General features: G+C 41.0%; 1 non-coding gene across 1 annotated transcript; it reads left to right on the top strand.

Moving 5' to 3' along the window:
- The first annotated feature begins 8,111 nt into the window (after positions 1–8,111).
- LOC141624460 (small nucleolar RNA R71) lies at positions 8,112–8,218 on the top strand. Its single transcript, XR_012534271.1, has one exon. It is a non-coding gene; the product is annotated as a small nucleolar RNA R71 (small nucleolar RNA).
- Positions 8,219–17,105: the final 8,887 nt, after the last annotated feature.

Genomic DNA, 17,105 nt, shown 5'->3' with positions numbered 1-17,105 from the left:
CCCAATAATAAACTTGAACAATGATTAAGGAGAGATTAATGCGAGATTTGTGGAAAGATTAAAGAGTAATCTATTCTAATCTACTCCTAATCTAATCTAAAGAAGGATTTGTTTCTAGATAAGAGAGCCCCCCTTATTGATTACTACAAATGGGGTATTTATAGTAGGGATTCATTAGGTTAACTAAGGCTAAATTAGTAATTACACTTTTTAGTTTAGAGCAGGGAGATGCTAATGTTTTTAGAAGGATGGGCATCTTTCACGGAGAAAGAAAAAGGCGAAAATCGCTGTAAGGGAATCCGGGCGTCTTGGGGTGAAGACGGGCGGATTGTTGAGGTGGTGCCCGGGCGTCTTCATGGGAATCCGCTCGGGTTCTCTGGAGGTATCCAGGCGTCTTGATGCTGGAACGCACGGGTTGTCACTGCAAGACGGGCAGGTTCGTGGGAATCCACTCGTCTTCTGTGATAGCGTCTTATTTCTTCACTTTCTTTTTATTCTTATGGGATTGGTCTTTAGTTCTTGCTTCCTCTTCATACTATTCCATCAAGCATTGTCAAATAGCTTCCGAATATGCACGAAAAACGAGAATTTCCGCCTTATTGTCTCCTTTTCTACAAAACATATGAAATGCGATAGAAAAGCAAATAGGAAGGTTTTGACGGATAAAATGGCCATAAAATGCTATAATAGTATGTAAAATAGGCTCAATTAGGGGACTAAATGTGCGCAAATAATGTTCACATCAAACCTCTCCACACCAACACCGTCACCACAACACCCATACTCCGATGATCAGCAGTTAACAATAATCACGAAACAATCATGCCATAACAATTAACAGTAAAACTGAGTAGGAAAACCTACCTCGTCGCAAAGCATGTAAGACATCCATACACAGTCACGCACGACTCCAATAGGCATCCTAACAATGATAGCTACCTCCTATTACACAACTATACTCAAAGAATCGCCCAAAAGAACACAAGGCAGAGACTTACCTAACAGTACGCATCGGCGGTGACATAGACGGCCACCACACACGTCATCCTTCCCTAGCGAATCCCGTCCTTCCCATGGTGGAGAGTTAGGCTATATCCATTAGAGTGTGAAGAGATGGGGTGATAGGAGAGGGAGATAGGCTAGGGTTAGAGAAAGATAAACTGTCGAGGAAATGGGAAAATGAAATGAATCTCGCGAACTTGCCTTTTTATATTAACATGTCGACAGCAGCCATACTCGGTCGAGTACGGGAGTACTCGGCCGAGTAGGCCCTACTCGGTCGAGTATAAGTGATACTCGGCTGAGTAGTCTCAACTAGGTCGAGTAAACCAACCTATAAAGCTCATGTTACAAGCTTGATCCCTCACCCATTCATCCCTAAGGTCTGTTTGGTCAACAAGGTCGGTCAACAGAGTTCTTAAATATCCTGGGTATTATAATTATTTAAACTAACCTAATAACATAGCCGATATGAGACATTTAGCGGGTCTCACTCCACACCTTCAACTCACAACAAGACAACCATGAGGTAGGATGCCTTCTTGCAAGGCAAGGTGGGTCTTGCCAAAATGGCGACACATCCAAGTATTAAAGCACACAAAATCAAGTAATGGATGCATCTACAAAAGAATAGCCACTTTCCTCATCTAAGTGGCGGAAATTATCTACAAGGGAAGCAATTCAAGGGTACACACTCCTTCATAGATGCAATTTCTTCAAACTACTAAGCCTAAAAGGATACCAATAAATCACCTCCAAATTGTGTCAAGCTAGGGTACCTTTGTCCTCAATCATTAAATGCTTTTGTCAAGAATAGACTCCCTATGGTGTTAGAAACACTGGAGGATCACGGAATTCCCCCTCTTGCCTAGACAATAAGAAGGGTCGTCCCCTCTCTACCATGCATAAAAATGGATACGATGGATAAAGGGATCAATAGATATTCGAGTTTCATTTGGGAGTTTGCTTTGTTTTTGTTTTTCCCCCCAATTTCTTGTGGCATATAACATTTGAGAACACTTTCTTTTGCCATTTCTTTGATGTTTGACATTTCAACACTTGACAACTTTTCAACTTTTCTTTGCATTTCTTTTTGAACATTTTCAAAGTCACCCCATATGTAGTGAGGGTGCCTTATATTTGAAGCTTTAGGAGTTCTATTTTTGCTCCTCTTTTCATTTGATGCATTTTTGCAAACTTTCTTTCACTTTTTCATTTCATTGAACTCAAATTGATTTCTTTTTGTGCCCATTCCCTTTGATGACAAAAATATGGTAGAACATGGATGATGGATGCATGCATGGTTTCAAGGGTCACCTTTGCTTAAACGGTAGCCAAGGAGTTATCACACCACAAGGTACTCTTGACTAGGCCTTAATCCATGGGTCGAAGGATACTAGCATGACACATCCTAGGGTGTTTTACAAGTATTCTAACAAGCAAAGTCTTAAGAAGAAAAAGCATCTACTAGGGCCTATGTACACTTGTCAAGCTTCCCAAGTAGACGGTTTCGCAAAATTTTTCTAACATGCAACTACACGCCATGATGTAACTAGCATATACACAACCTAATGCATATGATTCTACCAACTAGTATGTCATATAAACTAAATGCAAGTCCTAAGTTCACATTGTTATACCGCATCAATCAAAATAAAACCACATAGTCATTAACATAAAGAGGAAAAAGGAGATTGGAAAGATCATACCATGCGGTCTTCAATATCCTCATGTCTCGGATGTGGCGTAGTCAATCAATGTGAACAAGGATAGAACAAACGCGATATATACAACAATATATACAAGACTATACTACAAAGTAAATGAACTTGTTTTTGGTTTTTTAATTTTTCAAATTTTTATGGTTTTTCGAAATTTTTTGATTTTTTTTTATTTTTGAATAAAAGTTAAGTTAGAATTCCCCATCCCCACACTAATATGGGCATTGTCCTCAATGGCGGAAATGATGGGAAATTATGCAAACATGATGCATGAATTCTACACTAAATGCAAGCTAAACTATACTACACTACATGATGCATGTGTTTTTGTTTATGACGGAGAGCGTAATTTAGATTACCTCCCGTTACGTATGCATGTACTTCCCCAAACCGAGATAGACATTATTTCTAATGTCCTAAAGTTGGGGGTAGTTCATGCACACAAGATGCAATACATGAAACTAAATTGTCACTTTGGATTTTCAAAAGTGGAAACAATAAAATAAGAACACCTCAATGTGGCCGAGGTGTTAGCCCTCAATGTTGCTAGGACTCTCCAACCATGATCAAGATAAAATAAATAAAACAAAGAAAGAAGTAGACAAATCTCAAGAGGGTAGGAGCCTCCAAAGCTTGCTAGTCTTCCACCATATCATCATTGTCATCATCTTCCTCAATAGAAGTGGACTCATCACCACTTCCCTCTTCACTTCCTTGCTCACTTCCTTCATCATCCTCTTCTTCATTAGACTCTTCCTCTTCATTTGCCTCTTCATCAATGTCCTCATTAACCACCTCATCACTGACAACCTCATCGTCACCCGGTATCTCACCTCTAGATGCACTTGGAAAGAAGACTTCCATATCCGCCCAACTAGGCAAAGGACATGAAGGATCAAGTAGTCCTTGCCTAGCTAAATGAAGGAGGGGTGGATATTGGGCTAAGTATGCATCTTCCCGATCCTTATAAGCTTGTTTGTGCATCTCTTGCATAAGTAGAGTCATGTAGTCATTGCCCACTTCAACACCTTCGGTTTTGAACTCTTGATATTTGAATGGATAGGGTGGTGTGACAATGGAGGAAGAGGGCATTTCAATTTTGCCCCTTTGTTGACAGATGATGTATTCGGCTTCTTTTGAGAGGGGAAGAAGGTAGTTGGTCCGATGGACACTCAAACGGCATATCTTGGAAGGCAAAGTAAAAGATCTAGCATCGTTGGTGAGCCACCCATATTTGGTGTCAAGAGGATTATGCGTAACCCACTTGTACTTGTTAATCATGGCATCCATGTCAATGAGATGACTCCCTCTTTTCGCCACATACTTGCTATCCTTGTTGAAATTCGGATCAAAGTACTTAGCCAAAAGAGTGACTAGACCTCCATTTACGATAAAAGCGGTGCCTTGCTTTCCACAATCAACATTGAGCCATCTTTCAACCAAAAGCCTTAAATAATTGTAAGGCTTGGTGAATTCCCTTCCAATATTTAAGGCCAACTCAATTAGAATACAATCGAGCTTGGTAAAGTGGTTAGTGTCTTTTCTTGCAATGATAGTATTCCCGATGACCTTGTGCCACACTCTAATGCCCGGATGGTGGACTAATAGAGTGCGACAAGCATGATAGTTCTCAAATTTCCTCCCGGAAATCGCCTCCCAAAGAGGAGCGGGGTCATATTTTTCGGACTTCTTGTAATAACGAGGTGTATCACTAAGACCTAATGCTTTACCCAAATCGTCAAAGGTGATGCGCCTACTCACATTGGCAAGGCGGAACTCGATGTTTTATCTAGTCTCTACCTTAGTTACTTTCAATGAACTCAAGAATTCCAAGGTAAGGGAGGGGTATGTCAATTCTCTTGTAGCAAACAATTTTCCCAACCCCATGGCTTCAAAGAAGGCTTTTGTTTGTTCGAGGACACCCAATTTGTTCAAGGCATCTTCACATATGAATTTGGTGGGTAGAAAGGATTTCCTAGCATACTTGGCAAATGTATCCCTATGGGAGTTAGAAATGAAAATTAACTCCGGATAGTTTGATAATTGAGCAATTTCCGGAGTTGTTGATGTTGTTGCTTCCAAGAGAGGATTTTGTTGTTGTTGAACTTCCAAGTTTGCACTAGCAACCACCATAGCCAAAGAGGCTTTCTTTGCTTGAAGGCATTGTTGCCTTGTTGAGAGTGCCTTTGCCTTAGGTGCCTTTGTTGATCCTTTTTTTCTTGCCATTGATGAAAATACCAAGAAAAGAGTGAAAACCTTCAATTTCCAATTGTACCCAAATCGATTTTAAGATGAAAGGCTTTGCGTTTGGAATTTCAAAAATCGACTCAAAGGTTGAAGATTTTGGTGCTTGGTTTGATTTTTGTTGGAAGAGGAGTGATTAATTGTTGTTAAAAGGAAGTTTGGATTTGATTTTGTTGAATTTGGTTGAGGAAATCTTGTTTTGGTGATGGAGAGGATGAGGGTTTTGAGTTTTGGGGTTTATGGGTAGTGTTTTGAATGAAGAAATGAAGGAATGAATGTGGGAAGGGTATTTAAAACACCTGAAAATTTTGAAACTGCAGGGGAAGACGGGCGTCTTTCCTTCGGGACGCTCGGATTCTGCCTATTCTGGGTTCAGGATTCTCGCCTAAAGACGGGCGTCTTTCAGCAAAGACGCTCGGATTCTTCGACTGAGGGACGAGCGGATTTTGCTGAAGACGGGCGTATTCTGATACAGCAAGCTTTCTTATTTTGCACAGGCAAAAAGACGGGCGTCTTTCTGCAAAGACGGGCGGATTCCGTAAGATGAGCGTCTTCTCTGCTGGGACACTCGGATTCTTCGACAGTCCCAAAATTTCAATTCTACAGCTCAAAAGGACGGACGGATTCTGCCGAAGATGCCCGGATTCTCTGAAGACGAGCGGATTCTGCTGAAGACGCTCGGCTTCTCTCTGGTATACCCGGATTCAGTTCCATCTGTGTTTTTGCATATCCCGTGTCATTTTTCATTCTTCAAATCCCGTGTTCCTTATTGTAGGGGCACTACAAAGGCATGAATAGCCTAGGCAATTGCTATCCCCATACTAAGCTAAAGCACTACACATCAATTAAATCATTAGTCCCTCCCTCACTTCTCTCAAAAATGATAATTACCTTGATCAAAGCATAAAAATCCAAAAATAACAAAAATGCAATGTAAGAATTAAAATGCGAGTTAAGGAGTTATAAATATTTACAAATGTTGGTTTGGAGAGGACTCCACCAAACTCTTATCCTTAGTGAGATGTCATAGGGGCATGTCCAAGGTGTTGTTGATGTTGCTCAACACCTTGAAGAAGTAGTCAAAAGCTTGTTCATTATCATGATAAAGATCTTCAATAGACCTTTGCCCTTGTTGTCCTTCATGTTGGTCTTTATCGATAGCATTACCAATATAGGGATTGAAAATCCCGTCAAACTCATCGTCCCAAAGACCACAAACTTCATCTACTTGATCACTAAAGATCTCTTGAGTTGATAGAGACAACTCTCCCACTTTCTTGTCTTGGCCAATGAGGCCATCCTCTTCATTGCTTGACTTTGGTGAGCTTTTCAAGCTCTCTTTGTTACAATTCACTTGCTCTTTGAATGGAGCATCATCAACTTTCTTCTTCCATTGGGATTCCGACTTCTTCCTATCATCCTTCCGGCTATAATGATCAACGATAAAACATGGTTCATGCAAACGGGGAGCTTTCATGGTCTTGTCAAGATTGAAAGTTATGCTCTCATCTCCCACTTCTAGAGTAAGCTCTCCATGCTTCACATCAATCACTGCACCCGCGGTGTGTAAGAAAGGTCTTCCTAGAATGATTGGAATGTTGGAGTTTTCTTTCATGTCAACAATGACAAAGTCCACCGGGATGAAAAATCACAACTCTTACGGGAACATCTTCCCATATCCCTAATGGTGTCTTCGTCGATCTATCGGCCATTTGGAGTGTGATATTGGTGCATTTAAGCTCTCCCATCCCTATCCTTTTACTCACCGAGTATGGCATAACACTCACACTAGCCCCTAGATCACATAAGGCTTTGTTGATCGTGGTTTCACCAATGGTACACGGTATTGAGAAGCTTCCCGGATCATTAAGTTTTGGAGGTGAACTCCCTTGAAGTATTGCACTATTCACCTTAGTAAAGGCGATAGTCTCAAGCTTCCGGATCGACTTCGTCTTTATAAGGATGTCTTTCATGTACTTTGCATAGGCCGGCACGTGATTGATTAATTCCGTGAAAGGAATCGAGACTTCCAAATTCTTCACAATTTCCATAAATTTTCCAAGTTGGTCATCAAATTTGGGCTTGGCTTGACGACTCGGAAAAGGAAGTCTAATCACAATGGGCTCCTTCTCCTTGACCTTGTCTTCATTTTTCTTTGAAATTTCTTCTTTTGATTGTTCTCCATCCTTGGAGTTTTGCACAATTTCTTCTTTGTCACTAGCTTCCATAACCTCATCCTCAACTTGCTTCTTCGGTGCTTCATACCTTGTACCACTCCTCAAGTGAATGACACTAACCGTTTCATGTCTTGGGGGATTACTTTGAGGTGGTAATTGCCCCTTTTGTCTTTGTGAGTTTGAAGATGCTAGTTGAGTCAATTTGGTTTCCAACATTTTGGTGTGAGCTAGGATGTTGTTGATGGTAATTTCCTTTGCTTGACTATCTTTTTGCATTTGAGTCAAAAACTCTTGTTGATTTTTTTGCATTTGGAGGATCGCTTTTTGAACATCAAAACCTTGGTCATTTTGTTGATTGTATGGAGTTTGATTTTGGTAACCTTGGTTTTGGTTGTAAAAGGGTCTTTGATTTTGGTTTCTCATGGGGGGTGGGGTGTATGTTGGTTGAGGGTTTTGAACATTTTGGCTTTTGTATGAGAGATTTGGGTGGAATTTGGTGTTTTCATTGTAATAGTTGGAGTAAGGGGTACCACTCTTGTATGCTTGAAAAGCATTCACTTGTTCATTTGTTCCCCTACATTCACTTTGGTCATGTCCCAAAGTTCCACAATTCTCACATACCCCACTTGGGATTGATGGAGATGCCGTCATGGCATTAACATGATACTTTGGTGATTTTGAGGCTTCTTCAAGTCTAGCCATGGCTTTTTCAAACTTCAAATTGATGGTATCAATGTGAGCACTAAGTTGAGCACCCAATTGAGTAATGGAGTCCACTTCATGCTTTCCTTCTCTAGTAGCCTTGCGAGGTCTACTATATTGTGAGTTATGGACCGCCATTTCCTCAATTTTGTTCCAAGTTTGATTGTCATCAACTTCGGTGAACATTCCATTTGATCCCATGTTGAGAATGTTCCTTGAATCTTCATAAAGACCGTTCCAAAATTGTTGTACCAAGAACCACTCGCTAAGTCCATGATGAGGACATGAGCGACAAATTCCTTTGAATCGCTCCCAAGCTTCATACAAGGATTCTTCATCTCTTTGCTTAAAGCCCGTAATTTGAGCTCTTAGCATGTTAGTCTTTTCCGGTGGATAGAACTTTTTGTAGAAAGCTAGAGCTAATTTCTTCCAAGAATCAATTCCAAGAGTAGCCTTATCAAGGCCTTTCAACCATTGTTTCGCGGTGCCAATTAGAGAAAAAGGGAATAAGACCCATCGAATTTGGTCTTGAGTTACACCGGTTTGAGATATCGCATCACAATAGTCACAAAAAGTCTCCATATGAGAGTGAGGGTCTTCACTAGGCATGCCCCCAAATTGGCTTCTTTCGACTAATTGGATAAATGCGGATTTGGCAATGAAATTTCCTGTTAGATGTTGTGGTGTGGGAGTACCATTGGGTAGGTTCTCCTCGGTGGGTACGGAATGTGATGAAAACTTAGGCATTGTGGGTTGATTTTATGTTGGGTTCTCCTCACCTTCTCTTGCAAAAGGGTTGATGAACTCAATAGTATTTGGTTGAATAACCTCACCAATACCTGTCAAAGTTCTCCTAGCAAGTCTTCTATTGGTTGTCAAAGTCCTTTCAATTTCGTAATCAAAGGGTAACAAGTTACCTTGTGATCTTCTAGACATGCAAAATATCAAACAACTCGAAAATAATTAGAACGAACCTTGAGGAGTTTTACTTCCCCAAGGTAAAGAAAGACACAACTAATAACAATATAAGAAAATCTAAATCAAGTTAACACCGTCCCCGGCAACGGCGCCATTTTTGGTCGTGATCCCTCTTGAGAGTTTAGTTTTCAGTACTTGTCGTTAGGAGCACCTAGACCAAAACACAATTTATAACTTCACAAACAACTCTGCAATTAGTAAAGAGGCAAGTAAAGATCGGATCCCAAGGGACGGGAATTGAGATGAGATTTTCTATTGCAACTAGTGGTGTCTAAGGGTGTCACAATTGGGGTTTGAAGTAGAAGATCACTAAACTAAATAGCAATAAAAGTAAATAAGCAAGATGAATTGAAAGGGATGTAAACAATTGATAAAAGGCACTAGGGTGTCATGCGGTCATAGGGGATTCATGGGAATTGATCATACAAACATATTCTCAAATTATAAGCAAGCAATTATTGTTGTGATGGATCGAGTTGGTTTATATCTTACAATCCTAGGAAAGTTTGGGTCCCGGAGCCGAATCGATTAGATTGTACAACACCTACAAGTCGACTTAATCTTCCCTACTCAACTACATGCATGGTCTAATGAGACTCGAGTTGGTTTATGTCTTACAAGTCTCATTGAAAAGATAGGTGATGGGTAAAAAATACAAGGATTCATAGGCTCGCATTTCATCAAACATAACATGTGCATGAGTTGAGATCACAACAAGCAAGCAAATAAACTATGAAAACATATTAGATTAAGCATGAATCATTCCCCATGTTGGTTTCCCCTAATTACCCATTGACCCTAGCTAAGGAAACTACTCATTCATTATCATGTTGAACATGCTAGCAAGGTTGTCAATCATACCAACAAAGTAAAACATCATGAATAAATGAAGATAATTAACAATAATTAAAAAGGGATTAAGAGAATTATACCTACTAATGATTCCAATAATAAAGCAAAGAATAATAGAAGTACTTGATGCTTGATTGGAAGGTTGTCAATCTCCCAATAATAACCCAAATAATCTTCAATTACCCAAAATAAAGGATGAACAAGAGAGAGATTAAGGAAATAAAACTTGTATTAAAACTTTATTAAATGTTGATTATAAAATTAAAGAGAGATTTGATTGATATTAACTACACTAAAGATTGCTAAGAAGAACATGCTCTTCTAATTAGACTAATGGGGTATTTATATTGGGGATTAGTTACTTAAATTAGGGTTTACTAAGGGCTTAAATGACGATTAAGTCCTTGAGGAATCGCCTGTCTCTAGGGAGACTCCGGTCTCTTTTTCGCCGGTCTTAGAAAAGATGCGCATCCTTCCTTGAAGTTGTAGAAGACGAAAAGACTGTCAGGGAAACCGGGCGTCTTCTGGAGGTTTTGCCCGAGTGTCTTGTGGGGGAAGACGCTCGGATTGTAGGCCTTGGACGGGCGTCTTCAGGGCAATCCGCTCGGATTGTCAAACAGTTTTATTCCTTCTTCTTTTCTTCCTTTTTCTTCATAAAATCCTTGAGGATTTCCTCGGGGATGCAAGGATCTTTTCTCATCATTGCCCATCTACTATAGTATGTACAAAGGCCTTCTAATCTTGTCTCTCCTTGATGCTTGGTCATTGAATTCAATCAATTTAGCCTCATTTTGCCATGAAAAGGCAAGGTTTGTACTCCTTTCCTACCAAGGACACAAAACCTCAAAGAATATGCAAAACAAAGAACTAAAGACAATAAATGACCCAAATATGCACTAAAAAGCATGGGAACAAGGCTAATTCAGGGACTAAATATGCTCTAATTATGGTCACATCAGCTAGCTTCTATGCCTCTCTTTGTGACCATATACCCAAGGAATTTGCCTGCAGAGATTCCAAAGTGGCATTTTGCAGGGTTCAGCTTCATGTTATATTTTTCCAGTATCTCAAATGCTATTTCTAGATGTTTCACATGATCTTCTGCATTCTTGGATTTCACCACCATGTTGTCTATGTATACTTCCATGATGTCACCTATTTGGTCTTTAAACATCATGTTGACCAGGCGCTGGTACGTTGCCCCAACATTCTTCAGGCCGAAAGGCATGTCAGTGTAACAGTATATGCGTCGGTCTGTAATGAATGCAGTACACTCCTGGTCAGCATGGTGCATCTTTATTTGATTGAATCCACTAGAAGCATCCATGAATGTCAGCATTTCGTGGCCTGTTGTTGCGTCTACCATGGCATCAATATGAGGCAGGGGGAATGGATCTTTAGGACAGGCTTTGTTCAGGTCAGTGTAGTCTACACAAACTCTCCACTTCCCATTCTTTTTCTGCACAACAACTACGTTAGCCAGCCACTCAGGGTACATTACTTCCCTGATCATCCCCATATCCAAGAGTTTTTCTACTACCTCATTAATAATGGTATTTCTTTCAGCTGCAAACTTGCGTCTTTTCTGCTGTACAGGCTTAAAAGATGGGTCAACATTGAGTTTATGAGTAATTATATCAGCGCTAATTCCAGTCATATCAAAATGTGACCAAGCAAACCAAGATGATTTATTTTTAAGGAATTTTACCAGTTCAGGCCTGACACTATCTGGTGCATCAGATCCTATCAAAACATACCTGTCAGGGTACTCAGGGTCTAGGATTACCTGATCTGTTTCCATTCTGGGAGGTGCCACATAAGTGCTCTTAACAGGGTACTGTAATTTCTATGCCATGGACTTACCTGCCTTGGAAGGCTTCAAGGCTGCTGTGTAGCATTCCTGGGCTGTCTTCTGATCCCCTTTGATTGTGGCTATGCCCCAGTCTGTTGGTATCTTGATACACTGGTGATAGGTTGATGGTACGGCCTTGACATTGTGAATCCAGGGTCTGCCCAGGATAGCGTTGTAGGATGACAGGCAGTCAAGGACTCCAAATTTCTCATAAGATGAGACTCCTTCCACGTAGGTTGGGAGGTGGATTTCTCCTAGGGTGCTCCGGGTTTCACCACTGAATCCTACTAGGACGCTGGATTTCTTGATGATTTGATCCTCATTTATCTTCATGGCTTTCAGCACGTTAAGTATGATCAGGTTCACTGAGCTGCCTCCATCTACCAGGATCCTTCTTACCGTGGCTGTTCCAATCTGCATAGAAATTACCAGGCCATCATGATGAACATCAGGGATGCCCACCAGGTCACAATCATTGAAAGTGATTGTCGGGACATGATTCGGCTTGCAGGGTGACACAGTCCTTAGCGTCCTGGCTATCTTCTTTGCTGCTGAACTTGTCAGGCCGCAAATCTCTGAACCGCCAGATATGAATTTTACTTCATAGATTAGTGGTGGTGGAGGGAGACTACGATCCTACTTATGCTCCTGATTTTCCTTATCCTGGTTTACGTTCCTGCCCTTCGTCTTGATCAGGTCTTTCAAGTACCCTGATTTTAACAGGTAGGCTACCTCCTTCCTCAGGGTCAAACAATCATCCGTGGTGTGTCCAATATTTATGTGAAATTCGCACCATTTTGAATTGTCTCTTCTGGGATTTGGATTTTTCGACTTCCGGGCCATCTAACGGTGATCCCATGTTGTCAAGTCTATGGATTAATCTGCAATATCAACACGAAGTTATGTTCGGAGATAGGTGGATAAACTTTAACCTTACCTTGATACTCATGGGCCAGGTTAACCGACCGATCCGACTGGAATATGGAGTAGGTCTATAATTGTTTCCTTTGTTGCTTTTCCTATTGCTTCTTTCATGATCCTTTGGTCTCTTTGGGTGATCTAAGTTTGTAACTTTTATCTTCTTCGGCTGATGAAAGCAAGAGTCTTGGCTGAACATCTTCGAAGGTGTGGTAGGGATACTTAGTGAGTTATTTGTATAAGTCACTATATGGTAGTAACCCCCTGTCTGAATGCCTCCTTTCTTTGTTCCAACGTCACACTGGGTATAGATACTTTCTCTTTGTTGAGTCTTGCAAGAAATATCCGAGAGTTTCATCGAGCTTGTTTAATTCGGTAAATGTCCTTTGGATCGTTTCTCCAACTCCTCGCTACCCGCAAACTGCTTTGGTTGAAAGCTGTTGATCAGGTTGGCAAAGGAATGGATGCTGCCAGTTGGCAGGTTGATGTACCATTGCAGGGCAGGGCCATTCAGGGTCGTTCCAAATCCCTTGCACATGCAAACTTGTCTGAACTCGCTGGGAATAGATGCAGCCAGCATTTTTTGTTTGTAAAGAGCCACGTGATTTTGTGGATCCGTGGTTCCATCGTAGACCCTCATGGATGGAATTGTGAATTTTTTTGGTAGGTCTACTTTTTCTATTTCGTCTATGAAAGGCGAATCAGCATAGCTATCGGGCGACTTCTTCCATCTTTGGCGGTACTCTGGTATCTTATCGAATTTTTCGTTGAGTTTCTTGATCTCCTGAACTACTGCCATCATGATGGCTGCTGCAGATTCATCAGGTTTCTCCTTATCATCATCTTTTGGTTCATCATTATCATCAACGTTAATGGATTTAGGAATACTTGGGCTCCAAAACTGGAAAAATCAATATTTTTAATGATTGATGAAAATGGGGTTCCTGGTTGGAATCTAGAACCTACTCCTTGGGTCTTCTCTAATTTTTGCGTTAGAGCTGACTCAGATTCTTTTAATTGCAGGATTTCTGCTTCAGTCTGGGCCACTTTTTCTTTCAGGCTTTCCAACTCAGCGATTTTTTGGAGAGCTGCATTCAATTGTTCTTCAACGGTGGGTTGGGCCATTTTTGTAGGTTTTTTGAGATTTTGTAAGATAAGAAAAAAGGATTTAAAGAGCTAGATGCCCCACGGTGGGCGCCAATTGTTTTGTGTGGATTTTGCGCAAGGCGAAATCAGGTCACGGTAGAGTTGTGTAAGGTTAACTTGCTCTAGATAGTCTGTTAGCCAGGTCGTCAGGGTACAATAATAAGCTGTAAATGAAATAATAACAACAATAATAAGACAAGTAATTTTGTACGTGGAAAACCCTTGAATGGGAAAAAACCACGGGCACCAAGCCAGGAGAGGATTTCACTATATAGTTTGGGAGAATAATTGTATAAAAATAACAATGTTAATATTTCTCTTTGTATTGCGTGTGCTTCTTCTTGTGTGCGTATGAGCTGCCCTCAATATCTTCAAAGTGTTCCTTATATAGGCTTCCTCCTTGAACGACTGCTTGATATGGTACTAAATGCGGATTATTCTCCATAATTACCAATAATAATTGCCAACTATTCCTCCCTTAATTACTGCATTTACTGCGAAATCTTCATACTTAATGCTGCGTATATAATTCCTTTATAACACGCGTATATGGTCTAATATCGTCCTGATATTTTGACCGTTGTCCTCTCTATGGCCTGGCGCCTGTCTTCATGTGCCCTGATAGCCTGACACCCTGACAGCCTGGCAGTCAGGTTCAGATGAGATACTGATCAGGAAGGTCTGCGGATTTCCAGGCCTAACAGCCTGATCTCAACAGTCTCCTTCATAGCATCAACCCGACCCTTGCAAAAAAAAAAAATACAAGGCAACATCCTTGTACCTGCTCTGCACTTTGTCCCTCTCAATAGCCAGCTCCTCATTTGCCTTCAAAAGATCTTGCATAGCCTGCTTTTCAACTTTGAGTTCATCCTGGACAGTAGCAAGTTTGGCCTGAGCAGATTTCACTGCATTCTGAGCAGACCCTACCTTGGACATTTCAATAACCAATTTTGCCTTGCCTGCCTCATTTTCCTTCTTCAAACCATCATTTTCTTCTTTTAGCGCCTCCAAATCATTCTTCAAGGCTTCAACGTCCTTCTTCAAACACTACACCTCCCAGTCCAAGACATTATTCTTGGCGTTAGAGGACTTTAGTTCGCAAGCACCCCTCAACATATCATTTACATTCTGCAAAGAAATGACGAGTAGGTAAGCAGGACCATAAATTGAGAAATTAAGACAAAAACCAGGGAAAAACAACCATACCCCCTGCAGCATAGGAACCAAGTTGGCAACACAATCCCTAGAATGATACATAGCAGCTACAGCCTGGGCAGACGATTCCTCAGCCTGATACAAAGAGTAAGGATCATCAACCAAGAAGAAATGAGCTTGGATATGCTCCTTGGCGAACTGTACATCACCAAGCTTGGCCTTGACTTCCCTAACCTTGCTTACACCTTCACCAACGCCTCCAACTCCCTCAGAAACCTCTTCCTGCCTTTTCCTTTTGCTAGCCTGCGTGGACTCATCAGCATCACCCACAACCTGTGGAGGAGACACCAGTTGAGCTTGGTGAGTAGGAACCTAAATTTTAAGTGTACTATCACTCCCTGTAGCCTTGCTGCTCCGAGACTTCTCCCCAGTAATTTGGGAAGTCCATGCCTTCACTACGGACAGGCCAAAGCCAGCAATCCTCGCAGAAGCCCTGGTAGCTACACGACGAAATCCTTTATCAGCAATACTAACATATGCTCAGGCATAAATATCAACGCAGAAATACGAACTTACTTCCAGATGTTGAGGCCCCTGAAGCCGTAGCACTCTTAGCAGCCTTGTAGATACTCATTTTGGCCTTCTTAAAACGAGGCAGAGGATCTTGGACAAGGCAAGCAGGCCAGGTCTTTTCCTCCTGTGACAGGGCCATGAAGGCTACAATACGATGAGCCGACCCCTCAAAATAAGGATCACAAGCCCAATCAACCACTGTGGCACAATTCAAGTAAGTTTATATTAAAAAATTATTTACAGACTATTATTCTCTAAATTGTATACAGGGAAATACTTACCACCCTCCACGGCCTGATAACTAATGTAGTCCAGATCAGGGGCAAAGGAATCTGCCCTGATAAACATATAAGTTTTGTACCAACCCTTATCATCGCCTGAGTTAAAGTTGGTTATCAAGTGAGACATCTTCGCCCTGACGCGAAAATTAAAACGCCCAGTAGTATAACTCTTCAGAAGATAGACAATTTTGAAATCTTCAACAGTGATCACCAAGTTGTGTTTGGCACATAAATGTTCAACGGATTGAACAATTTTTCCAAACCATAGGCATGAGTTGGAAAAAAGCGACCTTGATAGCCCTCATAAAATCAATCATAAATGGAGTAAAAGGCAGCTTGCAACCCCCTTGAACGCCCATTCAAAAATACAAAACCAGCAGGACTGCACCAGTTGGCCCTGACTGGATCACTTTCTGGGATCCAAACCTCGGCATCACTAGGAAAGAGACCTCTACCCTTTAAATAATGTTCAAAAGAGGGTTTTAGTTGATTGGCCTCAGGAAATGAAGCAGACAACGACTTTAGAGGGGCAAAGATGACACCTTTATGCATAATAGCCAGAATTTCTACAGGGGTAGAGACTTCAATAACTTCATCCTCAGAGATGACATCAGGAACATCAACCACCACCGGAGGTTGCTCAGCCTCAACAGTTTTTGGTGCAGCAATTCTCCTTCTCTCACCAGCCATTTTTTGATTAAATATGAAGTTTATTGAAACATGGTTTTATCTTGAAAAGTAATAAAAAAGAAGAACAGACGTTTGGAAAATTGGAAAGATGAAAGTAAGGAAAGAACAAACGATGGCTCAAGTCAATTTATTGGCACAAATAAAGCTAACAAATAACACAAGTGGATGAGTTTAATCATGACTCTCCTATGGTTTGATAAACCTTTCTCATTTAATGGACACTAGCCGTTAGGAAGTTGAATAGAACTCAAACTCTTTTTCAGTATGACTCTCACATTTCTGCTTGGCCCGATTTTTATCTCCTCATTACTAGCCAGATCCAATGAAAATAAGGAGATAAGGGGCAATTGTTAAACCAATATTTGTCCTGCCTTATTAGACAAATGTCAGGCGATAACTATCAGGCCAGCCCAGACATGGGCAACCCAAAACCAAGTACCCACTATAGATATTGACACCAACCAGGAGGGAAGAGCAGGTCAGGGGTCCATATCCTACCTGCCCAGAAGAATTATATGCCTAGCATGATTAAATACAACTGACACACATCAAGCAACGGTCAAGGCATAGGAAGACAACTCCTACTTTCATGGAAGACCTATTCTACAAGCCTACAAAAGAGGAAAAGCTACTAACCAAGACTAAGACCGTGAACAAAATATGGTTAAAGGAAGAAGTCCACATCCGGATTAATAGGGCACAAGGCCTATTAATCAGCAACGTCCATATTGACGTTGGGAGGAGCCGTTAAGATCATTGAAGACCACTATAGATAGAAAATGAAAAGAAGACATACAGAGATCAATTACATACTCAT

Source organism: Silene latifolia, chromosome 1, assembly GCF_048544455.1.
Source record: "Silene latifolia isolate original U9 population chromosome 1, ASM4854445v1, whole genome shotgun sequence".
Taxonomy (NCBI): Eukaryota; Viridiplantae; Streptophyta; class Magnoliopsida; order Caryophyllales; family Caryophyllaceae; genus Silene; species Silene latifolia.
This window is presented reverse-complemented; position numbering and strand designations above follow the sequence as displayed.